General features: G+C 40.8%; 1 protein-coding gene and 1 long non-coding RNA gene across 6 annotated transcripts in view; one reads left to right on the forward strand and one right to left on the reverse strand.

Annotated features, from left to right (window-relative positions):
- The window catches only part of rassf9 (Ras association domain family member 9), a 60162-nt gene that overhangs the window by 20410 nt on the left and 12296 nt on the right, over window positions 1–27456 (reverse strand). The window contains exons 2-3 of one of the 4 annotated variants that reach the window (XM_043709696.1): window positions 16232–17075; window positions 8432–8657 (exon numbers count right to left, since the gene is read on the reverse strand). The exons of 1 other annotated variant lie outside the window; for it this stretch is intronic. The gene's annotated coding sequence lies outside the window, so the exon portion shown is untranslated. Of the gene's footprint in view, window positions 1–5978; window positions 5996–8431; window positions 8658–16231; window positions 17076–27456 lie in introns of those variants that run through there. 2 more of the 4 variants (XM_043709695.1, XM_043709699.1) reach the window with 2 other exon arrangements.
- Window positions 1–27456, forward strand: part of LOC122559749 — a 41495-nt gene that overhangs the window by 9196 nt on the left and 4843 nt on the right. Inside the window, exons 1-2 of one of the 2 annotated variants that reach the window (XR_006314538.1) lie at window positions 20384–20471; window positions 22449–22701. This is a non-coding gene — a long non-coding RNA (uncharacterized LOC122559749). Of the gene's footprint in view, window positions 1–20383; window positions 20472–22448; window positions 22702–27456 lie in introns of those variants that run through there. The other variant, XR_006314537.1, reaches the window with a different exon arrangement.

The following is a 27456-nucleotide window of genomic DNA, read 5'->3' on the forward strand; positions in this document are numbered from 1 at the left end:
AGAACCCTGAGTAGCATCAGCATGCAGAGGGATCAGGATGCACAGATCCATAGGTCCCTGAAAGTGGCAAAACAATAAGTTAAGATGGTCAAGAAGGAATATGGAATATTAGACTTCATCAGTCGGTGCATAGAGTAGAAAAATTGGCAAGTCATGGTGCAGCTATAGAGAACTTTAGTTAGTTTGGAATATTGTGTATAGTTCTAGTCGTCACACTACCAGAAGGATGTGGAAGCTTTGGAAAGGGTACAGAAATGGTTTACCAGGATATTGCCTGGTTTGGAGGAGAGATTGAACCAACATAGTTTGTTTTCATTTGAATGTCAAAGAGTAGGGGATGACCTGGTAGAAGTTTACAAAATTATGAAAGGTATGGATAGCTGGAGTCTTTTTCCCAGGGTTGAAATGTCAATTACTGGAGGGCATAGATTTAAAGTAAAGTTTAAAGGTGATGTGAAAGGCAAGTTGTTTTTACACAGAGTGTTAAGTGCCTGGAATGTGTTGCCAGAAGAGGTGGTGGCAGCGGATACAATAACAATGTTTAAGAGACATTTTGATAAATATATGAATAGGCAGGGATTAGAGGGATATGGACCACTTGGAGGCAAAATGTCTTTAGAAAGGCATCATGTGTCATGCAGTCTTGGTGGGCTGAGAAACCTGTTTCCGTGCTGTATTGTTCTTGTCCTTGGTAGTAGTTTGGAAGGTGCTGTCTAAGCAGCCTTAGTGAAGTTCTACAGTGCATCTTGTAGATGGTATATACTGCTCCTGCTGAGTGTTGGTGGTGGAAGAGGTGGACATAGTGCCAATAAAGCTGGCTGCTTTGTCCTGGATGGTGTGAAGCTTCTGGAATGTTGTTGGAACAACACTCATCCGGACAAATGGCTGACTCCTGACTTGTGTCATACAGATGGTGGACAGGCTTTGGGTAGTCAGGAGATGAGTTACTCGCTGCAGGATTCCTAACCTCTCATCTGCTCTTGCATCCACTCTACTTATATGGCTGATCCAGTTCAGTTTCTCATTAATGGCATCTACCAGGATGTTAATACTGGGAGTTCAGTGACGGTAATGCAATTAAATGTCAATGGGCAATGGTTAGATTCTCTTGGGCACTGCCAGGCACTTGTGTGGCATGAATGGTAGTTGTTCAGGTTCTGCTACATTTGCACATGGACTGCTTCGTTATCATGACTGGTGCTGAATATTATGCAATCATCAGTGAACGTTCATGTTTCTGAGCCTATGATGGAAAGATGGTCATTGTTGAAGCAGCTATAGATGGTTGAGCCTAGGGCACAGCCCTGACAAACACCTGCAGGAGTGTCCTAGAATGGAGATGACTGATCAACAACCACAAGCATCTTCCTTTGCGCGAGATATGGTTCCAACCAATGGAGTCCTTTCCCCTCAATTCCCATCGACTCCAGTTTTGCTGGGGCTTCTCAATGCCCACTTGTTTAAATGTGACCTTGACATCATTATGAATATTTGTTCCACAAAATGTACAATCAGAATTTCAGATTATTTTATATGGTGAATCACAAAACAATTCATTATACTGTATGGTATATCATCGTTTAAATATGCATAAATATCTGTTAAAAATGTGCCTACCTGACTTATAATTATAGACTTTGCTTTGCTGTGATGAATGCAATATATTTTACAAAGCATGTTGTTTAACATTCCATACTACATCCTTCAGGTAAATTAATGTGTTCGTTTGGGGTTTCAGCATACAGATTTAACCTTTCCCTTTGAAACTTAGATAAAACATACTAGGGTACTTAGAAATGTTTTAAAAATCTGATGATTATTTATGAATATATTTACTTTGATAGATTAAGCCTTGAAGAAAAATGCATTCCCAGTATTTTCAGCATTTACTATGGAGCTTTTTATTACTTATTAAATGCAATCCTGATTTGGATAAGTACATTCCAAACCTTCAAAATTACTTTTCGACAGATTAGATTAGAACAATGGATCTTAGAAAATTGAGAATGCCATGTTATTATTTGAATGGATCTATAAATAAAAATGACAGTTTGCAATGTGCTGCTATGTTTGACCTTAGCTCTTAACATGAATGTTAAAATTAGTGGAAGGAAATGAGATGAAGGTTTTGAAATCTATTTGTTGAGTTTAACTTTACAGCTCAAAGAAAATGTGTTTACTTATTTGCTTCAAAGTTTGTTTTACAAGTAACCTGAAGTGACGAATGAAATTCTAAACTGATTTTGTGTCGGGCATCAAGTTATTAAATGGATAAAATTAAAAGAAGAATGTATGCTCTTCAAGAGAGCACTCCAACAGCTTATTACTCATTACTTTCATGCTAGCTATGCGTGTGATGGAGTAGAAGACTGAGATAGATTTGGAAATACAACTTTGTTATCAATAACATCACTCAGGTACTTTGATCTCAAAGGAATGGATTATTTAGACTGTTAAGACTGTATAATGAATTAATAAATTCACATTTAAAATATTGTCTTACTTTGGTCAACCTACCTTCAAAAGTATATTGGTATATTGGAGAGAGATAAAAAGAAAGAACAATTTCACAACCTGAAGGTTTAACTCTAGAACAGAAGCTCCAAGAAACCAGTTTGCATTCCATTTATATGAATAATACAGAGAAGATTAGATGCAGGTATTTTACAATAGTCAGATGTAGGTAATTTTGATAATTTAGTAATATGTTACAGGAACATATTCGTATAAAATTAATAAACTTGAAAAAAATGCAAAATTGATTTGTCCCTTTGAGCATGTTGCACCACTTAATAAGATCATGGCTGCACTCGTCATGACCCCTTAATTTTCCTATCTTCTCTATCATCTTTCATTCCCTTGCTTGAGAAGAATTTATCTAACTCTGCCTTAAAAATATTCAACGATGCTGCCTCCATCACTCTGGGGAAGAAAGTTTCAAAGACTCTTAATCCTCCAAGAGAAAAGCATTCTGTTCAACTGCGTTAGATGGTTTACCCCTTATTTATAAACTGTTCCCTCGTTCTAGGTTCCCTGATAAAGGAAATATTCTTTCTACATCCACTATGTCAAATCCCCTCAAAATACTGTTTCAATATGTCTACCTTTCATTCTTCTAAACTTCCAAATTGTCAACCCTTACTCATAACTGAGCTTCCCCATTCCAGGTATCAGTCATGTGAACCTTCGCTGACCTACCTCTGATGTATATACATATTTTCTTAAAGAAGGAGACCAAAACTGTGCACAGTAGTCCACATGTAACCTCACCAATACAGTACCCAACCATAACAAAGCATCTCAATTTTAAATTCCACTTCACTCTTAATGAGCAACAAAATTTAATTTGTTAAACCAGAATCAGAAATATAAGATATTGTTCACAGAGTTGCAGATGTGCAGAATAAGCCAGTGTTGCTCTTGTCAAGTTACATGTGAATAATGATCAAACTGGTAGATTAGGCTCAACGGGCTGATTGGTCCAATGTTCTTCTGTTCTTATTCCTGTGTTAAGACCATTAGATCATAACACATAAGAGCAGAATTAGGTCATTTCGCCCATCAAGTCTGCTCTACCATTTAATCATGACTAATAAGTTTTTCAACTCCATTCTTCTGCCTTCTCATAATCTTTGATTCCCTTACCAATCAAGAACCTCTGCTCTTCTTAAATGCATTAAGTAACTTGGCCTCCACAGTATCTGTGGCAGTAAATTCCTCAGATTAACCATTGTCCAGCTGAAGAATTTCTTCCTCATCTCAATTCCAACGGTCATCCCTAAACTCTGAGGCTATGCCCTCAGGTCCGAGTCTTTTCTACTAGTGGAAACATCTTTCTCCACCTCCACTGTATCCAGGTCTCCTACTATTGTGTAAGTTTCAATCATATCCACCCTCATCTTCCAAACCCCATCGAGTGCAGACCCAGAGTGCTTAACTGTTCCTCATAGGACAAGCCTTTCATCCACAGGATCATTCTTGTAAACCTCTGGATCCCTTCCAACTCCAGCACATCCTTCCTTAGATATGTAGCCCAAGACTGCTCGCGATATTCCAAATGCAATCTGACCAGAGCCTTATACAGCCCCAGCAGTACATCTCTACTGTTCATTCTAGCCCTTGTAAAATGAATGCTTACACTGCATTTGCCTTCGTAACTGACAATTGAACCTGCATGTTAATCTTAAAAGACTCCTGAACTAAGACTTCAGATTTCCAAAGCCTTTCTCCATTTAGAAAATGGTCTACACCATATAGTCCCTACCAAATTGCATAACCTCATACTTTCCTACATTGTGTTCCATCTACTGCTACTTTTCCCACTCTATCCTGTCCAAGTCCTTGTGTAGCCTCCCTTTTTCCTCAACACTACCTATGCCTCCACCTAACATTGTATTGTCTGTAAATTTAGCAACAATGTTCCTTTGTTCAGTTTATTTATATATAACATGAATAGTTGTAGTCCCAAGATGGACCTCTTTGGAACTCCACTCGTGACCAACTACCATTCTGAGAAAAAAACCCTTATCCTTACTCTCTGCCTTCTGCCACTTAGCCAGTCCTCTATCCATGCCAGTAACTTGTCCAAAACACTATTGGCTCTTATCTTATTTAGCAGCTTTCTCAACTGTCAAAAGTCTTCTAGAAATCCAAATTGATCATATCCACTGGCTTTCCTTTGTCTAACTTGCTTGTTACCACCTCAAAATAATCCTAACAGATTTATCAGTAACCTCTCCAAGAGAAACCTGGTGTAAATATGTAAATAAAGTTTCAGCTTTCTTACTATTTTCCTGTCAAAGTGAAGTGGTTTCAATTTGCAATGATGAAAAAGAGATATTACATTTCACATGGACCCTGATCTGAGTTCCAAGTTCACACAAACCAAGTGATGCAAGGTTCAATGCGAGTAGGAACTAAAGAAATAGGAGCATGAATAGACAATGTGACCCTTGGAACTTGTTCTATCATTTAATAAGACCTTACAGATCTGATTGCGGCTCTAACTCTAATATCCTATCTTTTCACACAAGCACACACACCCACCCAATTACCTTTGACTCCCTGTTGGATGAAATATTTCTCTCGTTCAACCTTGAATATGATCAATGATTTGGCCTACACTTCTCACTTTGAAAGAAGAAATCCTTTTATTAAAGAAAAGATGATTATGAAACTATTAAGCTTGGTTCTAAATTCCCCTATTAGGGAAATGTCCTCTCAGCATCTGAACTGTTAATTCCCCTCAGAATCTTATATGCTTCAATAAGATCATCTTTCATTCTTCCGAATTTCAATGAATATAGGCGTGACTTGCTCAACCTTTCATCATAAGATAACCTCTTCATTTAGTAATAAATCGAGAGAACTTTTCCTGAATTGTGGTTCAATGAAATTAAGTAAGGAGATACAATTGTCGCACCAATACCCTTTACAGGTTAAAAAGTTGAAATAACTGCAGAGACCAGTACCCTATCACTAAGTCACACTTTATTTACATGTGCACAGTACGTGGACTCTGAGCAGCTAGCACAAAGCCAATCCCTAGACTGATGAGACCTTCTGAATCTCTTGTTTATATCTGCCAGCAAGGGCTCCCTGATTGGGGTTGTTAACCTGGGCCAATCCACCTGGGCATGGTTCCAATTACTACAAAAGGCTTCCTAATTTTTATACTCCTTTCACCTAGCAATAAAGGCCAAAATTCCATTTTACTTCCCAACTACTTTCTAACCAGAATATTAATGTTTTAATGATTCATGTACAAGAACCCCTTAGACTCCTTTATTGTGCACCATTTGGCAGTGTCTTTCCATTTAAATATCCCACTTTGCTAGTCTTCCAACTGAAGTGGATAACCTAATATTTTCTCATATTATACTTGATCTGCCAATGTCTTCCCACTTATGTTTTTTCAATCATTCGTGGGTTATGGGTGTCACTGGCCAAGCCAGCATTTATTACCCATTGTTAATTACCTAGAGTACAGTGAAGTGTCAACCACTTTGCTGTGCGTCTGGAGTCACATGTAGGCCAGACCAGGTAAGGATGGCAATTTTCTTCCCTAAAAGACATTAATGAAACAGATGGGTTTTTCCCTGACAATCATTAACAGTCATCACTACACAACATGGTCATCATTAGACTCCTAATTCCAAATATTTATTGGATTCAAATTCCACCAGCTGCCATGGCAGGATTTGAAACTGGCTCCCAGAATCTCTAGATTAATAGTCTATCGATAATATCACTAGGCCATTGTATTAATCCTGTCCTTATTCCTTTGTAGATTCCATGTGTGTTCTCCTTTTCTATCCATCTTTGTATTGTAAGCAAAATTGGGAGAATCTAAGGTGGTGTAATGGTAATATCACCAAACTAGTAATCCAGAAGCTGTGGCTAATACTCTGTGGATATGGAATTATGGCAGCTGATGGAATCTAAATTCAATTAATAATTTGAATTGAAAGCTTGTCATTGAAAGGCTGACCACAAAACTATCGCTGTGTGTTTTTAAAAATCATAAGCTTCATTAATGTCCTTTAGAGGTGGAAATCTGCCAACATTTCTTGATCTGGCCACATGCTAGTCTAGACCCACACACAGCAAAATGATTGACTCTTAACTGCTCTCTAAATGGCCCAGCAAAGCACTTTGTTCAAATACATTTAGGGATGGGCAATGAATTCTGGCTTTGCCAATAGTGCCCACATTCTATTAAAGAATGATGGAAAGAAGGCTATAATATACTAGGACTTGGGTCATAGTTTAAAAATAAGGGATCGTCCATTTAGAGCAGAAATGAGGAAACATTTATTCTGTCAGAGGATTGAGTGTGTTTGGATTTGCCCTCTCCAAAAGGCAGTGGATGCAGAATCTTTAAATATTTTTACGGAAGAGGTTGATAGATTTCTTATTCCCTTGGTAATTAAAAATCTATCAGGGATGAGCAATATCAGAAGCTAGAGTTGGCGTTAATAATCAACTCAGTCATGATTTTACAGAATGGCAGAGCAGGCTTGAAGGGCTAAGTGGCCTACTCTTGCCACTTATTTATGTGTATGTTCAAGTCCTTTATCCAAGTTATTAAAATAGATTGTGAATAGTTGAAGCCCCAGCACTACATCACTCCACTATCTGGCTCACTATTTCTTGTTAGCCATCCCTCTGTCCATGCGAATTACCCACAACACAATGAGCTGTGGGTCTTTATCAAATGCTTTTAGAAATCCAAATGTGGCACATCTGCATATTACTCTTTATCTGCCAGTGCATTTTCCATTTACAATCTCAAAGAACTCTCATAAATTCATTAGACATTATTTTCCATTCATAATATCAGACTGGCTTTGCTGAGTTGCATTATGATTTTCTAAATGTTCTGCTTTAAAAAAAACTATTTTGTGGGATGTGGGCATTGCTGGCTGGCCAGCATTTATTACCTGTCCCTAGTTGCCCTTGGGAAGATGTGGTAAGCTGCCTTCTTGAAACACTGCAGTCCACCTGCTGTGGATTGATCCACAATGAAATTACGGAGGGAATTCCAGGACTCCGACCTAGGTGAAGGAACCACGATATATTTCCAAATGTGAGTGGCTTGGAGGGGATTTTGGTAGTATCTGCTGCCCTTGTTCTAGACGGACGTGGTCATGGATTTGGAAGGTACTACTTCCTTTCAAATTAATTGAAGCATTTTCCTAATGACACTAACTAGGCTGACTGGCCTATAATTTGCTATTTGCTGTCAATCTCCTTTCTTGAACTGTATTTTTTTTCACATTGGCAGTTGGTGGGACATTTCCAGCATCTACGAAATTTTCGTAGATCCAAACCCGGTGTGATATTATTCCAGACTGTTTGAAGCCAGATATAAATAGCACTTAGATGAGTTGTTGAACCTTTGAAGCATTTCTTCAACTTCTTTTCTTGTTGTCTTGAGTAATGCATAGCAAGTTTGGAATCTAGTACATTGTTCAAATAAACATATCATAAGATAAAAACTGAGCGTAATTGTGGATATTGTTGGAAAATCTCTAGAGAAGCAGCTGCTTAGCTTCATAAAAGGCTTTAAAAGAAAAAAAATGGTATTTTTCGTTTTATTGCAAGAACAGGTTGTATGAAACTATTCAATGAAGACTTGTTTGAGGCATTTTTAAATAGAAAGGATAAAGATCGTGCTAACTTATTATAGAGGGTGTTTTTTTTAGTTAGAAAGCTTGCATATAAAATGCATCAACAATATTAGATTTGGTGTGAGGAAGTATTCATAGTGAACAGGTTGTTCCAAACAACATTTAAGCATAAATTTCATTTAAACCTTCGAAAGCATTTTATGAGAGAGTAGGTTTTATGCTGTACAACTAGCAGTGTAGTGGCAAACATTTTCACGAAGTCAGAGTAATTTCCAGAACTTTTCATAAATTTACCAGACCTTTTTCTTTAATCTTCTCATTTTCACCTCTCCAGGGGAATTAAGTGGCTGGGGTGGAGAAAGCATTGGAAATTCTTGTTCATAGCCGTGCCATTTCCTTTTCCTCCCTTTTTGTACACTTATGTGTTCATAGACTTCCTATGAGGAAGCATCTAAACGATATTGTGACGTCAATCAGAATGTAATAGCTATTTAAGGAGGCAAATTTCCATATTGCCAGATGCACCTATGGGTCAGAAATGAGAATTTTTTTAAAAGTATAGCTTTTACACTTTCAAATGTACTGACTAGATTATTATCCCAAAACATTATAAAGATTTGCTGATCTCTTTTACCACAGCTCACAATTATTTGAAACATTCAGAATAACATGACCATAATGTCAGGTAGCACGTTTGGAGCTTATTGCTAATCTGTGTAAATGTACATCAGTAAATAAAAGATTGATTTTCTTTTGCCACGCAATCTGTGAAGTTTAGTTCTGCAGAGCTAAATAATCTGACATATTGGATTTTATTGTTCATGGGATGGAAGTGGAGCTTAAGGAATATCATAAAATGGAAGTACAATGTAACAGCTAAAACGGGACTCTGTCACATCTTGCTATTTGCCTCAAAATAGATAGAATCTTGTGCACAGGCATGTATATTTTGCAGGACCTGAGTGCAGGATGCAGGTAAGCCTTTACATAATTACAAGCAAGAATCAGGCTGTGGCTTCTTGACTTCTGTTCTTTCCCAACAGCCAGTTGCAGCTGGGAGCCATTATCATCGGATATATTTGGATTCCTGCTTCCAGAGACCTCTACAGGACAATACTGGGGGAATCATCTGGCAGACATAAATAACTGAATTCCAAAGCAGACATGGGCTCAGGTTGTGTCACGTGCAACTCACTCTGGGGAGGAGTAGGAAGGAATTAACTGTCCAGAAATTTCCCTCCACATGATGAATCAATTTTAACCCTGAATTCTCGGCCTAATTCAACAATGTTGTGGATGGGGTGGACAAAGTTTAAAAAGTCACAAAGCACAAGGTTATAGTCGGACAGGTTTGTTTGGAAGCAGAGCTTTCAGAGCGCTGCTCCTTCAGGTAACTAGTGGAGAAGGCTCGCAAGACACAAAACTTATAGCAGACGATCACAGTGTCTTGCAATTAAAACGATATACTGAATATTTTAATTGCACGACACTGTGATCTTTTGCTACGAATTCTGTGTCTTATGATCCAGTCCCACTAGTTACCTGATGAAGGAGCAGCGCTCTGACAGCTGGTACTTCCAAATAAAGCTGTCGGACTATAATCTGGTGTAGTGTGATTTTTAACTTAATTCAACAATTGAGCTCTGCTTGTTTCCAAATCTCCAGTTCTATTTATGTCATGCTTGGAGTGGATGTCCATTACTTTTTTGCATCCTCTTTGCTCTCTTCTAACTTTCATAAAACTTTCTCATTGTGATGTCCATTAGATTGAAAACTCATTTTTAATTGACTTTTCCTCTTCACTATTTTTCTCCTTTTCCAATGCCATTGCGATCATATGGTTTATGCCATAAAAAGAGTGTAGACGTCATGGCGGGAGCAACACACAAATACACTTAAAAATGAAGTGTTGCCCTGGTGAATTTACAAGTTAGGAGTACTTGCTTGCCAAACAGCATTAGAAGCAAGTGAAAGGCAGCGCTAAGTGACTCTACAACCAAAAGATCAGATCGAAGCTCTGCAGAACTGCTCTATCTAGTTATGAATGGTGGACAATTAAACAACTCACTGGAGGTGGCAGCTCCACAAATAACTCCATCCTCAATGATGGGGGAGCTCAACACATCAGTGCAAAAGATAAGGCTGAAAGCATTCACAATAGTGGTTGTAAGTTTGCTTGCTGAGCTGGTAGGTTTGTTCTCAGACGTTTTGTTACCTAGCATGGGAACATCATCAGTGAGCCTTGTGGCTTCTGCACCTTTCCAAAATCTGTTTCCCAATCTGTTTCTCCACATCTCTGCTGCTATTGGGGGGCCTATAGTTTGTTCTCAGACGTTTTGTTACCTAGCATGGGAACATCATCAGTGAGCCTCCGCTGAAGCGCTGGTGTTCTGTCCCACTTTCTATTTGTGTGTCTTGGTCTGTCAAGGTGAGTGATATCATTTCTGGTTCTTTTTATCAGAGGTTGGGAAATGGGGTCAAAATTGATCTGTTTATTGATGGAGTTCCGGTTTGAATGTCAGACCTCTTGGAATTTCTGTGCATGTCTCTGTTTAGCCTGTCCGAGGATGGATGTATTGTCCCAGTTGAAGTGATGTCCTTTTTCATCTGTGTGCAAGGATACTAGTGATAGTAGGTCATGTCTTTTGATGGCTCATAGGTGCTCGTGTATCCTGGTGGCTAGTTTTCTGCCTGTTTGAGGTAGTGTATGTTGCAGTCTTTGCAGGGTATTTTGTAAATGACATTCGTTTTACTGATTGTTGGTGCAGGGTCCTTTAGTTTCATCAGGAGCTGTTTCAGTGTGTTGGTAGGTTTGTGGGTTACCATGATGCCAAGAGGTCAGAGTAATCTGGTCGACATCTCAGAGATGTCTTTGATGTATGGTAGCGTGGCTAGAGTCTCTGGGCGTGTTGTGTTTTCTTGTTTGGGTTTGTTGTTGAAGAATTGGCGGACTGTGTTTATTGGGTACCCGTTGTTCTTGAATACGTTGTATAGGTATTTTTCTTCTGCTGCTCGTAGTTCTTGGGTGCTACAGTGTGTTGTGGTTCATTTATATAATGTCCTGATGCAGCTCCATTTGTGGGTGTTGTGATGATTACTCCTGTGGTTGAGTATCTGGTCTGTGTGTGTTGCTTTCCTGTAGATGCTGGTCTGCAGCTCTCAATTGACTGTTCGTTCTACTGTGATATCTAGGAAGGGGAATTTGTTGTTGTTACATTCAAAATACCCTGCAAGGACTGCACGGAATTCCTAGAGGCCTGGCATTCAAACCAGAACTCCATCAATAAACACACCAATTTGGACCCCATTTACCAACCTCTCAGAAAAAGAGCCAGAAATGATATCACCCACCTTAACAGACCAACACACATAAACAGAAAGCGGGACAGAACACCAGCGCTTCAACGGAAGCTCACTAATCATGTTAACTAGCATGGTGATGAAACGTCTGAGAACAAACCTACCAACTCAGCGAGCAAACTTATAACTGAACCTCAACCTGAGCTACAAATCTTCTCAAAATTTGCATTCATAACAATCTTCAGACAGCAGTGCCAAGTAGATTAGATTAGATTAGATTACTTTACAGTGTGGAAACAGGCCCTTCGGCCCAACAAAACCTGAGCTACAAATCTTCTCAAAATTTGCATTCATAACAATCTTCAGACAGCAGTGCCAAGTAGATGATCCATCTTGACTCCTCTAGAGTCCCCAGCATCATAGAAACCAACTTTCAGCCAATTTGATTCAGTTCATCAAGAAATGGTTGGAGGCACTGGATACTGCAAACATTCCAGCAATAGTACTGGAGATTTTGCTGCAGAACGTGCCACATCCCTAGCGAAGCTGTTCCAATACAACTATAACACTGGCATATACTTGGCAAAATGGAAAAATTGCCCAGGAATTTCCCGTACACAAAAAGTAGGACAAATCCAACCCAGCCAATTACTGCCTCATCAGTCTATTCTTGATCCTCAAAGTGATGGAAAGTGATTTCAAAAGTGCCATCAAGCAACACTTGCTCACAGGTTGGCTCCTGACCTCATTACAGCCCTGGTTCAAGCATGGACAAAAGTGCTGAATTTCAGAAGTAAGGAGGGAGGGACAGTCCTTGATATCAAAGCTGCATTTGACTGTGTGTGGCATTGAGCAACCCTTGCAAAACTGGAGTCAACGGCATTCAGGGAGAAACTCCCTGTTCAATGGAATCATGTCTGGCACAAAGAAAGATGGTTATTGTTGATGAAGGTCAGTCATCTCAACTTCAGAACAATTCTGCGGAAGTTCTTCAGGATGGTGTCCTGGGCCCAACCACCTTTAGCTGCTTCATCAGTATCCTCCCTTCCATCATACGGTCAGAAGTGAGGGTGTCCACCAATGATTGCCTTTCATGATTCATAAGATACTGAAGCAGTGCATGTTTATGTGCAGCAAAACCTTGACAATATCCAGGCTTGGACTGAAAGTGGCAAGTAACATTCACATCACATAAATAATATGCAATAACCATCTCAAAAGAGAGAATCTTCCCATCGACCATTGACATTCAATGATATAACCACAACTGAAATCCCCATTATCAATGCTGAGGAAGTTGAACTGCTAGCCATATCAATACAGTGGCTACAAAGAGCAGGTCAAAAGTGAGGATTCCTGCAGTAAATAACCCACCTCCTGACTCCCCAAAGCCTGTCCACTATCTGCAAGGCACAAGTCAGGTGTGTGATGGAATACTCCCTACTTGCCTGGATGAGTGCTGCTCCAACAATACTTGAAGCTTGACACCATCCAGGATAAAGCAGCCCACTTCATTGGCACCACATCCATAAACATTTAATCCTTTCACCACCCCAATGCTCAGTAGTAGCAGTGTGTATCCTCTACAAGATGCTTGCAAAGATTCACCAAAGATCCTTGGAAAACACCATCTGAATCCATGACCATTACGATCTTGAAAAACAAAGAGTAGATAATGGGAACACCACCATCTGAAAGTTCCTTTCTGAGCCACTCATCATTCTGACTTGAAAATACATCACCGTTCCTTCTCTGTTACTGGGTCAAAGTCTCGGAGCTCCCTCCTTAATCACCTTGTGTGTCTACCTGAGGCACATGGACTGCAAAGACTCAAGAAGGCAGCTCACCACCACCTTTAAGGGCAACTAGTGACGAGCTATAAATGCTGCCCAGTTAGTGAAACCCATGTCCCTGAACTAAATAAAAATGCTCATCACTTAAACTTGGAGCACATCAGTGGATTGTATGAAAAATATATTGCTTTACAGCTGGTGGTTGGGAGAGATTATTGGGGGAATAATTTTTTTTGCTAGCTGGAGAGTCTAAAATCACTTATTCTGTTCACTATTCCAAATGCCATTTTAATTGAGGTAGATGTAACGATATGTTCAGCTTCTATCACAGTTTTGTTTTATGGTATTGCCGATGTTGCATTTGATTTTAAAGTTAGCGAATGCCCAAATGATCACCTCCATATTTGCTGTGTTAAGGTAATTAATTTGTAGAAAGGTCACTTCTCAGAAATGTGCAATATTACTGATGTGTCTCCTCAAGTGCATGGGAGGTTTGCACTATGTAACCAGCACTGGAGCTTTGGTTTGCAGGGACATTGTCTACTCCTGTTTAGAAAAGACCATTCTCAGTGTGGTAGTTCAAAGCCTACATTTGACAGATTGGATTTGTTAAAAGGAGCTTGTTAACAATTCCTATCTTTCCCATTACTGATGCATAGGATTATATGGGTAATTCTTGCTTAGAAATTTTGGTGCATATGGGCATTGGAATGTAAGATGAGCAGTGGGTGTACTGATTGAGTTATTTTGGAAGTGGAGTGGAGCATGGATGGTTTCAAACAGCAACTGAAAGGAGCTAGGTATCCGATAACAGTAGGGGGCTTGATCCTGAGGGCAAGCCAGGAGCAGATTTTAGTTCAGCAAGAGGTGAAAACTGCAGAATGAGAGCTAGGAACACTGCAGAGTGGGAACACATTAGTCTATTATAATATGGGAGGAGTAGGATGAATTTGGACATGGACACATTAGGAGTAGCATCGTAGATAGGTGCAAGAACACTCGAGTGAGACAGGGAATGTAGGAGTACAGAAAGTACAGGCTCATTAAAAGAAATTATGGTATCTTGGTTTTGTGCAGGAACACGTGAAGGTGAGCACAAATATGATCCACTGAGCAGTCTATGGGATTAGAAGAACTGAAATTGCATGACAGAATGCAAGATCTATTTTTTAATCCCAGGGCCAATCATTAGCCCAGTTTTATAAATGGAAAAACAAATGAACAGAACAAATACTAGCCTAGAACAAAGCAAAGCCATACTCGAGAAAGGTGGAGCTGAAAGAACCAAAAAACTGCTCCCAGATGGTGAACGATGTGCTAGAGAAATCGGAATATGGTCAAACGTGACCATAGCATGTCTTAGAAACTGTTGTGACCATCGGAACCTAATTGAACCTTGAAATAAATATTTTCTTTATATATATTTTCAGCTATCTTTTCTCCAAGAAGATTATAGCTCTTAAGGAGGCCATTTGGCCCATTGTATCTGTGCCAGCTCTGAACAAAGTCGTAATATGTATTGCAAGCCCTTGTTTCTTGTAGCACTGGAGGAGGTCATAACCATGAAAATATTTCTTTTGAATACACTTTCAACTGCCTCTTGACAGGTCCAACTATTTTGAGTCTGTTTTCAACACTCAGTCAGTGTACTCCAGATCATAACAATTTCAATAAAATAAAATTCTCATCTCTTTGGAGCTGCTTAGTATGATATCGTCAGGAATGGAATGTCATCAAAATAATCAAACTATTCAAAATCATTTTTGGGCGAAGTCTGAACAATAAATACCCAACATTTTGCCTCCTTAGATAAGTTGAATTATGCTGGAACATATTTTTCTGTCCCTCATTAAACTACTTGACTCTTCCTCTTATTCCTGTTCACACATAATTCCCTCCATTTCTACTCAACAATCCCTTGCTTTCAATCCATGTCATAAACCTACTGTGCGACCTCAGCTTTCTCTCTGGCCATGTCCTCATTATCTTATTTCATAGAATCACAGAAATTCCTACAGTGTGGAACAGGCCATTCGGCCCATTGATTCCACACTCACCCTCCGAAAAGCATCCCACCCAGACCCACCATCCCTACCGTCTCACTGTTACACTGCATTTTTCAAGGCTAATCACCTAACTTACACATCCCTAGACAATATTGGCAATTTAGCATGGCCAATCTACCCAACCTGCACATCTTTGGACTGTGGGAGGAAACTGGAGCACCCAGAGGAAACCCACATAGATACAGAGAATCTACAAACTCCACACAAACAGTCATCCGAGGCTGGGATCGAATCGGGTCCCTGGCGCTAGTGAGGTAGCAGTGCTAACTACTGTGCCACAGTGCTGCCCATAGCAAGCCTGATTAATTTTCCAGTATTATAAGTACCACTGTCAAATATAGAAGAAGCATCAAACTTTGTAACCAGTTTGAGAAATCTCGAAGTAAAATGGCCTTAGGAAACCATTATGGGGTGATCAGATGCTTAGAGTGGAGGGTGAACCTGCCATGAATCAATCAGGATGGAGACAATTCAGGTTGGATTTGAATTGGCTTTGAAAGACTGCAGTACAGTGCATGTGGGGTCAGAGCTAGCTGAGAATTACTCTCGACATATCAGTGCAGCCTGGGAACACTGATTAAAGTTTAGCTCAGGGTGGACCCAAATAGAAGAAAGGAAGGATTTTACCAAGATCTATATGGACTGTAGCCAGTTGGGAGGAACAAAAGCATTATCAGAAAAATAAAAAGTGAAGTGAACAAAGCCCAATTCAATGACTGAAGCTCCAGCCAACAGAGGAACTGGCTTCTCTGGGAAAATATTTGCAGGACTTTACAATGCTGTAAACACAATACTACACTGTATCACTGACTAAAGGTTACTTGTAGTGTTTCAAAAAGCACTTGCACATTTATACATCATTGTACATTGAAAAATATAAAAATTTGGAAAACAAATTTAAAAATCAGATCAACATGATCTATCGAAGTCTACAACTTACATTCTGCCTGCCTGGAAAGACATCTGCACACACATGCCCCGTCATAGTTCAAGAAGGTGACTCATCACCACCTTCTCAAGGGCAATTGGGGATGAGCAATAAATGCTGGCCCAGCCAGCGACACCTACATCCCATGAATGAATAAAAAAAACACTTTATGGATGTGAAAAGGTTCCACTTCTCTTGTTGCCAGCCTTATAAAAAATGTTGATAGATGATATGATTTTTTTAAAAAAATTGATTTTAGTGTTACATCTTGAATTTGTTGATTTTTTTGAAAGTTCAGAACAACTTTATCCAGAGAACAAAAAAGACATAATGGTATATAAAGATATATATAGTGTGTGAATAATATATATACATATTATGTTATACATTTTTCATTTTGTGCATGCAAATAATATTTTTGTAACCATAATATATCAACCGGCATATGTTATGCCTGAGGGAGTCAAGCAGAAATGCCTGTACAGTTGTTTGTGATACTACTAAATTTAGGGGTGAGGAGGCAGTTGTTAAGTCACTCCAGGTAGGTTTAAGGATAGAATTGGCCAGTTAACTGAGGGCGTATTATTTGCAGTGAGACTCCATTGAATAATTGGTCAACAAATGCGCAGGCAAGCAATGGACCTGCCTCACTTGCTTTTTCACCAGTAATCTGTGTATCTGCCAATTCAGAGTAATCTTTATATTTTCTTTATTTGCACAAAAAAACTCTTGTAAATCCAGGAAGGATACAATGGTCACAACTTCCTTGAACGTAGCTTACTCCATTCCTCCCTCACAACACTAGCAGATGGCAAGAGAAGTGGACTGGCATTAATGACTTTGTCAGGTCAGTTGCCTGTGGAAACATAAGTGGCACGGCCAACACAGTGATTATGGGTTGAATGTTACAAAATTTCGCCTGTGTCAATTTTGTCGTGTTTCATGGTTTGTTCACCTCGAGGCCGAGCAAGACTTCTCACCACATCATCCCATACTCGCCTCATTAACTCCTGTCATGCCCCTATGGTGCCCATCTTGTCTGATACTCACCAATTCTACCCAGTCGTTATAGCCAGCATAACTGTATATCATAAAATGGATTGTCATCCCTGGTGCCTCCAACGGTTTTTTAAAATGTTTTTGTGCACCCCAATTAGCACTGGCATTCTGAAACTACCCTGCATCATTCATAATACTTTCCCCAGACATGTCAAACAAAGGAAAATTGGCATTGTGTTTTGCAGGCAGGGACCTGGATGTTCTGGTCAATGGGGTGGTGTAGAGGAAGGATGTCCTCTTCTTGCAGGACCAGCAGAGGGAGCCACATCATAAGACCCTGCCAATCTGGTCAGAGGTTGTCACCCAGGTCAGTGCAACCTGAATCGTCAGAAGGAAAGTCCAGCAGTGCCGTCAAAATGTCCATTACATTGTCCACTCCTCCAGGGCAATTGCCATGTTCTCTCTAGTACCACACACCTGTCCTGTCCTCACTATCCTCTCCATCCACCACCAAGATTCTACCACTCTTGCTGATGCACGCGACATTGAGCCTCACTTGCTTCACCCACACCACTGCCACCAAACCTCCCAGACTAACACTGCATGCCCTCAACCCGGCCTTCTCATACATTCAGGACACTTTATTCCCCATGCACTCGAACCAATGGCTGTGCCACCCACTTCCAACTCACTCATTCCCTACTCTCTCTGATTCCAGGAAAATTACAGCCCACAATAGGTCAGGAAGACCCAGGTGGTTGGTGGGGTGTCCAACATGTGGAGGGAATCCAAGTCATCTCAGGAGACCGGGACCAACTCTCACGTGAACCTCATTGGTCACTCATTTATTACACACAAAAACTCTTGACCCTGATGCCTTTTCTCTTCTGTGGCTTGCAGTTATAAGTAGAATGTCCATGTCTGGGTGGTCAAGCAGGCCACCTGGGTGGTCAAGTAATCCCCAATAGCAGTTCTCAAGAAGAGAGTTCAGAGGCCCCAGATGAAGCATCAGAGAGGCTGCCTTCTACGCCCCACTAGCTCAGATGCTGACACTGAGGGTACATTAGCCAGATTCAAGACAGGAGCACAAGTGGTGAGCACATCGCCGGCATATCTCTGCAGCTGGTCAAGGAAGGAATACCACTGGCTGCTGGCAGACAAAGGACTGCTGGGGACTAGGTACCTACTCAGGCTCAGAGAGGAGGACCCAATAGGGTTAGCAATCAGGGACTCAATGCACATGCACAAGACAACACAGGGGCAACATACAGGTTTGTGGAAGGCAATGGCCCTCACAGCCCAGAGGCTACAGTTACACTATGTGGAACAAGTTGCTGCAAGTATGCAATCATCTGGCTGCCTCCATGGACAGTTTTGTGATTGCCATGGAGATTACCAGGGTCTACTGGATACGTGCACAGACCTACACTTCATTGCCTTAGCCATTGATCCTTAGCACTAATGGTAAGGTGACATAAGGGGTGGGCCACCTTGACCTCAACCCAGGTGCTCTATCCCCACAAGGAGACAAATTCAGTGCCAGTGCCCATTCAATCAGAGGAGTCATCATGGTCAGGCCCCTCAGAAATAACTCTCACAAATCAGTTTGTATCACATGTCAGCAATGTGAAGGTTGCATTTAGAAAAGTTTCAATATGGCAACAGTGGTCTCAGTTGCCTTAAATGTGTTGCTGATCACTTCACACAACAGCAATGTTTGAGCCTGGGAGGTGTATAACAAGTGAGGCAATGAACAAGCATCTCCAGGTGATCGGGTGTGTCTCCTATATAAGCAAAGGTGCACAGTGGACAGTACTGCTGGCGCACAATGCTAGGGACCCGGGTTTGATTCCAGCCTTGGGTGAATGCGCAAACTGTACACAGACATTCTCTATGTCTCCTGTTTCCTCCAACAGTCCAGAGATGTACAGATTAGGTGAATTGGCCATAATAAATGCCCATAGTGTCCAGGGATGTGTAGACCAGCTGGATTAGCCATGGTAAATGCAAGGTTCAAGTTCTGGGTGGGATGCTCTGGAGAGTTGGTACAGACTCCATGGGCCGAATGGCCTCTTTGCACACTAGGGATTCTTCTATGAATATGTATTCGTAGTGTTGTCCTTTGCAGGGCCTCATATTACTTGAATTTATAGCCATCTCCCTCACAGGTTAAGATAGTTACCCCATCCGCTTATTGTGCAGTTGCAGCCATTTTGTTTCCCATTGCATAGCTGCAATTTCCAAGACAATGGAAGGTGAAAGCAAGCCCTACTCAGAAAGTAATTTGCAGGGGTTCCATGTGAGGGCTCAAACATCCAAGTCTCCTTCCCATGAACCCATTTTGGCTTCATATCCCCGAGGGGCTCTACCCAATCTGTCTATATGACCCTGCAGCTGCCTATGTTTCTCTCAGACTCCTGGACACGAGGTGACCATGCCAGATTTGGTCATAGACTGTCATCCCTGGAATCGAGGGCAATCCTTACCTTTGAATAAGATCTCTCCTCCTCCTGCATGACCCAATTCTCATCCATGATTTACCGTAACACACCTCCTTGCGTATACATTTGCCCTTCTTTAAAATTGTCATCCCTCCTGCTGTCTAGCTAAGGTCCCTAATCCCCATGAATCAGTCACCCACTCTCCTTCCCAATGCAGAAGTCCCCCTTCTTCTGAACCCCTTGCCTTTATTTGACAGAGAAATAATTGACTGCAGATCACCTCCTTGAGTGTTGGAACTGGACAGCATGTGCAGGAAGTGCCCGTAGTTGACAAATGCCTGTTTATCTTAACTCTCAGATTGGTCATTAAGGAGCCACAGGACTGACTGCAATCCACTCCACAGACTGCAGAAGCATGGATCCATGGACCAACGGGGCCCTGACTGGATGTCTGAGCATGGCAATGCCCCTGAACTCATCTCTGAGGATGTCTTTCATCAACTGTTGCAACATCCTGACTGACGAATACCTCCATGTACTTCATTGAGGACCAGTCACTTTAGACTTGGAGACACAGCCGTTTGCTTGCAATACATGCAGTGTGTTTGTCATGTAAGCTGCTGTTGTGCCCTGAAGTGCATCTTTAGAGACAGAAGCATCCTGCAAGTAAATCAGAAAGGTGACATGGGGATTCTGTGAAGCTGGCAGTTGTCAGATACCATACCGGCATTCAGCTGGTGCCCTTGAAAATACCTCAAGACATTGTTACTGCTGACAGCCTGGAGGACCAAACAGTGAGTTGAAGTCACTAGGTACGACTCTGACTTTCATTTGGGAATTGACAATGTCTAGTTTCTTCGCAGCAGGTGAGAGAACAGGAAGAGTCCTGAGGACTTGGGTGGCACAGTGACACAGTGCTTCTTAGCACTGCTGACTCACAGCGCCAGGCACCTCAGTTCCATTCCAGTCTTGCATGTTCACCCTGTGTCTGTGTGGGTTTAAGATGGGTGCTCCAGTTTCCTCCCATCGTCCAAAGATGTGCAGGTCAGGTAGATTGTCCATGCTAAATGGTCCACAGTGTCTAGGGGATTAGCCATGGGAAATGTGGTATTACAGGGATAAGATGGGGGCTTGGTCTGACTGGGCTGCTCTTTGGAATATTGGTGTGAACCTGATGGGCTGAATAGCCTTCATTTTGCACTGTAGGGATTCTATGATTCTATGAATTGCTGTCCTTGCTTTTTGTATTTTTCAGTTTTGATATGTGCCAAAATTTTAAAAGTACTTCTAACATTGCTATTTGCCATTTCACAATTGGTAGTTTTTAAAAAGAAACAAGCAATTTCATTGATTGGTTCTATTGTTTTCACATTCTTCATCAATATTGAACAAAGAGTCAAACAACATTCAATTAATTTATGTTCAGCCTATTGTATATTTGATCGTTGTTTTGACAAAAGAATTCTCGTTTTAACACGATTAATTTTTGTGCCAAGCATGGGGAATGCTCCAAGCTGACATTGTATGCAATTATATCTTTGAAAGGCTCCTGTTTTGAATAGTTGATGCAAAAGTTTTAATTTTCCAGATAAACAAACAAGACAGTAAATGCTGTCATTTGTACTCATCTGCATGGAAACAATATTTTAATGCACAAGAAGCAATTACATTTGGAGGTCTTTTCATTGGCATTTGGAGTGCCAATTGCAAGTGTAATTTAATTCCAAACTTGCTAGGTGTCCTTTTTACTCTAGAGTGAGAAGGCCATAAGAGATTGGAGCAGAAATTAGGCCATTCAACCCACTGAGTTGGCTCTACCTTTCAATCATGGCTGATAGGTTTCTCAACCCCGTTCTCATCCTTGATCCCTTTGACAATCAAGAACTTGCTGGAACAGCACAGCAGGTCAGGCAGCATCCAGGGAACAGTAGAATCGACGTTTCAGGCCCTTCTGAAGAAGGGCTTATGCCCGAAACGTCGATTCTCCTGTTCCCTGGATGCTGCCTGACCTGCTGCGCTGTTCCAGCAACATATTTCAGCTCTGATCTCCAGCATCTGCAGACCTCACTTTCTCCTCTAATCAAGAACTTACCTGTCTCAATCTTAAATACACTCAATGATCTGGCCTCTATACCCCTCTGTGGCAATAAATTCCATCGACTAACCACTCTCTGGCTGAAGAAGTTCTCCTTATCTCTGTTCTAAAAGGTCTTCCTTTTGCTCTATGGCTGTGCCCTCAGTTCCTAGTCTCTACTATCAATGGAAATTTCTTCCCAACGTCCATTCTGTCCAGGTCATTCAGTATTCCGTAAGTTTCAATTAGATCCTCCTTCACCCTTCTAAACTCCATGAAGTACAGGCACAGAGTCCTCCAACGTTCCCCAAATGTTAAAGCTGTTCATTCCTGGTACAATGCATCTTTCCTGAGATATGAGGCCCAAAACTGCACACAATACTCTAAATGTGGTCCGACCAGAGTGTTAGAGAGCTTCTAATGAATGTAAGAATACAAAAAAAAACAAGTGGAACAATATAGAACTCAATGGAACACTAAAGTATATGAATTTTGGCTTCATGCCCATTCACCTGTAACCTGGATAAGAAATTCTTCACATTTTTATTAACAGCATGAAATTACATTGATGCAGTTTGGTTATAAAAGCATATGCAGAATCTGGAGCTAATGCATTGTGAATAAATCATTCATATCTATTAATATTAACCTTTATTGTTTCATAATGTGTATTGATGTGGAAGATTGATTTGAATCTTGATCATCTTACTTGCAGGATTTTGACATTTGGATAAGAAAACATCAAATATCATTTGCTGAACAAATGCATGTATCGATCTGTAAGATCACAACTTGACCAGCTGATCCACACCTTAGTTTCTGAAGAAAAGACCATGATCCCTCACTTTCACCAAACAGCAGGTTATGAGGGAAGCACAGACCAAAGATATGACTGTAAATCTTGTGCTGACAATGCAATCACGGAAAGCTGGGTTAGTCAAGGAGTTCAATGTGAGAAAAGGAAGGAGGTAATCTTTTACTTTGGCTTTTTCTGTCTTTGTTAACCTTCAGGAAACCATGCTATGAAAAGTTACATGTGAATTTGATAAGAGAAAATATCAACAGTGACATAAATGGAGAACTGTAAGGTCATTAATCTTTAGTCGTATGTTTATATTTTAAAATGCTAAAGTAAGCTTAAGTTGTAGCAGAGAAGCTCAGCCATGTTGAATTTGAATCCTATGACACCTGGGGAATCGTGGATATTTCACATAACCGAGATGACCACAAGACAGACCATAGGATCGAGGGACTGAAGTAAGCCATTTAGCCTATCAAGTCTGGTCCACTATTCAATGAGATCATGGCTGATTTGATAATCCTAAACTCTAACTTCCTCTCTTATCCCCACAACCCTTGATTTCCTACCTAATTAAAGTACAGGAAGTGTTACTGATTGCATAAACTTGAGCAGTAGCTGGAATCACTGTGGTGCATCCATGAGGCTGGGAGTTGCCTGGATTACTGCTGCAGTTGATAGTTCTTCAGAAGACTGCAAATAATGCCAGGACCATGGCACTACAAGTAGGCCAGGAGGGAAGGAGGAAGAGTGAAACAGGAGTAGTGATGGGTGATTCATTAGTTAGGAGAATAGACAAGCATTTCTGAGGCCACAAAAGTAACTTAAGGATGGTATGTTGCCTCCCTGGTGCCAGGATCAAGGATGTCACAGAACGGCACATTCTTTTGGGGTAAGAGTGATCATCCAGAGGTCACAGTCCACAGTCCCTGGTGTTGTGTGATTTTTAACTTTGTACACCCCAGTCCAACACCGGCATCTCCAAATCATCATATTGATATCAACAGTGTACATTGATTGGGGGATGTGGTCCTGCAATAAAACTTAGGAAGCTATGTAAAAAATTAGCAAGCAGCACTTCAAAAGTAGCAATTTCCAAAATACTCCAGTGCCATGTGTAAGTGAGTAGGGAAATTGGAGGATAAGACAGATGAGTTAGTGGCTGGAAAGATCATATAGGAGGAAGGCTTCAAATTCCTGGCATGCTGTACCTAGCTCTGGCAAAGACAGCAAATGCACAAGCCAATGGGTTGCACCTGAACAGGACAGAGACTGAGTTCCTTGTAAGGCGCTTTGCTGGTGTTATTAGGGAGACTCTAAACTAACTCTGCAGGCATTTGGGAACCAGGAAAGAATATAGAACAGAGAACATTACAGCGCAGTACAGGCCCTTCAGCCCTCAATGTTGCACCAACCTGTGAAACCAATCTGAAGCCCATCTAACCTACACTATTCCATTGTCATCCATATGCTTATCCAATGACCATTTAAATGCCCTTAAAGTTGGCGAGTCTACAACTGTTGCAGGCAGGGCGTTCCATGCCCCTACTACTCTCTTGAGTAAAGAAACTATCTCTGACATCTGTCTTATTTCTATTACCTCTCAATTTGAAGATATGCCCCCTCATGCTAGCCATCACCATCCTAGGAAAAAGGCAATCACTGTCCACCCGATCTAATCCTCTGATTATCTTATATGTCTCAATTAAGTCACCTCTCAACTTTCTTCTCTCTAATGAAAACAGCCTCAAGTCCCTCTGTAATGTTGAAAGATTAAATGGGAATATCTCTCTGGACATTAATGTAACATTAAAGGGTTAAACGTCACTGTCTTTGGGTGGAGACAACACTCATGCAAGAATGTGGATGACTCCCCACTCCATTAAGACAGTCATTTGCTATTACTCTCCTGCTATTTTCAAATCAAGCTATCGTTCAATCTCTTCCATTTAGAAACACTTTCTAGCGATCCCCCAAAGCTAGTATGTCACACCTACATTGTCTTGGGAAATTACTGAGTCAGGAAACCATCTGCATAACAATTCCCCAGGATTAGGGCAATAGCATTATCTCAGAAGATAATCTCATCCTACCATTGTAACTGTGAGTAACTGGGAGTTGCCTTCAATGACTGTGGGGAAGTGGCTAGAGTATCTGTAAGCATGACCAAATGACCTGTAAAACGGGGATGTGTTTTCTTTGTTCAGGGCCTCTTTGACTCGACTTTGCACACCTGTGAAGAGGATCAAAGGGGGTCACTTAGCTTGTACAAGCTTTAATAAACTTTAACTGTTTGCAGAAATTGGTGGGCGCGAATTTCATATTGTGTGTGAGACCTCAGGAAAAGAACCTAACACCTTAAACTTTCCTCATAAGACCTTGCCTCCATACCAGGCAATATCCTAGTAAATATCCTCTGAACTCTTTCCAAAACTTCCACATCCTTCCTATAATGCAGTGACCAGAACTGTACGCAATTCTCTAAGTGCGGCTGCACCAGAGTTTTATGCAGTTGCAGCATGACCTCATGGTTCCAAAACTCACTCCCTCTACCAATAAAAACTAACACACTGTATGCCTTCTTAACACCCTATCAAACTGTGTGGCAACTTTCAGGGATCTATGTACATGGACACTGAGATCTCTCTGCTCATCTACACTGCCAAGAATCTTACCATTTGCCCAGTAGTCTCTATTCCTATTACTCCTTCTAAAGTGTATCACCTCACACTTTTCTGCATTAAACTCCATTTGCCACCTCTCAGCCTAGCTTTGCAGCCTACATATGTCCCTCTGTAACTTACAACATCCTTCAGCACTATCCACAACTGTACCAACCTTAGTGTCTTCCATAAATTTACTAACCCATCCTTCTACGCCCTCATCCCAGGTCGTTTATAAAAATGACAAACAGCAGTAGACCCAAATCTGATCCTTGCAATACACCACTAGTAATTGAACTCCAGGATGAACATTTCCCATCAAACGCCATCCTCTGTATTCTCTCAGCTAGCCAATTTCTGATCCAAATCACTAAATAACCCTCAATTCCATGCCTCCATATTTTGTATAGTAGCCATTCATGGGGAACCTTATCAAATGCCTTATGAAATCCATATACACCACATCAACCACTCTACCCTCATCCACCTGTTGGTCACCTTTTCAAAGAACTCAATAACATTTGTGAGGCATGACCTACCCTTCACAAAACTGTGTTGACTATCCCTAATCAATTTATTCCCATCAAGATGATTATAAATCCTCTCTCTTATAACCTTTTCCATAATTTTACCCACAACTGAAGTAAGGCTCACTGGTCTATAATTACCAGGGTTGTCTCTACTCCCCTTCTTGAACAAGGGAACAACATTTGCCATCCTCTCATCTTCTGGTACTACTCCTGTAAGCAAAGGCGACAAAGATCTAAGCCAAAGGCTTCGCAATCTCCTCCCTGGCTTTCCCAGAAAATTCTAGGATAAATCCCATCCGGCCCAGCGGATTTATCTATTTTCACACTTTCCAGAATTTCTAACGCCTCCTCCTTTGAACCTCAACCCATCTGGTCTAGTAGTCTGTTTCTCAGTATTCTCCTTGACAACATTGTCTTTTTGCAGTGTGTATACTGACAAAATATATTCATTTAGCACTTCCCCTATCTCCTGAATAGCACATTCTTGTTAAGTACAGATACATAGTTAGCATTTTCAGTTAACCCTAGTCCATCCCTCAGGTAAATGGAGGAATTGAGTACTTTGAATCAATCTCTAACTTTTGTAATGCCCCCAGGTAGTGGACTGGAGTATTAGCACACTTTCACAGAATGGGACGTGACATGATGGAACGACAAAAATAAGCAGATGACACCTGACTAAACAAAATTCCGCATACACAGTACACTTATCACCTAGTCTGTACCTTAACTCCCCAGAAGACTTCACTGAAGCTTTGACTCCTGTCATGTAACACTGTGAGAGATTAATAAGGTTCTAGATTTCATAAATATGCATCCTGCTATGTTGCTGCCTTTGATTTGTTAAAAGATTTATGACCAGTATGTAATACTTTACCTGGAGTTACCAGAAGTCTGCCAACATAGATATGAAATTAATTCACAGTCCGCTCAACTAATCAAAGTGATCCACAGAATTAATTTGGGAAACAAACTGGAATAGCCTCAGAGAAAGCAGCCAGGGAAACTCTCAACCTGATGCCCACAGCAAAGTTTTCAAACTAAAATGATCAAAAATCTCCTTACCCAACCTGGTAATACACAGCAAGGATAAGATACCCTTCATATGCTAAGTACTGACCCTTGTATAGAGGTCAATTAATTAGCATGATATACAATTCAAAGTGGTTTGCATTTGGCATTCATATTCAGAACAGAGCACGCACATGGAGAAAAGTTTACTTTAAGTGCAATTTCCATACAAAACATTTCCAATTGAAAATTATTGTATCTTTACAAACTTGACGAACAAAGTATCTTTTTGGGAGAAAATATTGGGAGGGGGGGGTGGAGAAGAGGGGGAGAGTAACTTTACATAAACAGCAGAGATTGATTGCAAAGGAACCATTGAAATGATAGAGAACAGAAGGGGGCCATTGAGCCCATCTTCTCCATGCCAATACAAAGACAACCAGGTGTCGTTTTAGTCCTTTCTTCCTTCAGATGGGCCCATTGCCCTGCAGCTTACAGTATTTAAAGATGCAAAATACTGGTACTTAAAAAAAATACAGTTTTAGAATCTCTGCCTCCACAACCAACTTAGGTAGTGAATTCCAGATAGCCACCATCCTTTGCTTAAAAAGGTATATCCTCATGTCCCCTCTAATCCTTCTGCCACTTGAATCTGTGACTGCTGGTTTTTGAACTCACTGCCAAAAGAAACAGGCTCCTCCTGTCAACTCCATATCTACC

This window comes from Chiloscyllium plagiosum, chromosome 19 (genome assembly GCF_004010195.1).
Source record: "Chiloscyllium plagiosum isolate BGI_BamShark_2017 chromosome 19, ASM401019v2, whole genome shotgun sequence".
Lineage (NCBI taxonomy): Eukaryota > Metazoa > Chordata > Chondrichthyes > Orectolobiformes > Hemiscylliidae > Chiloscyllium > Chiloscyllium plagiosum.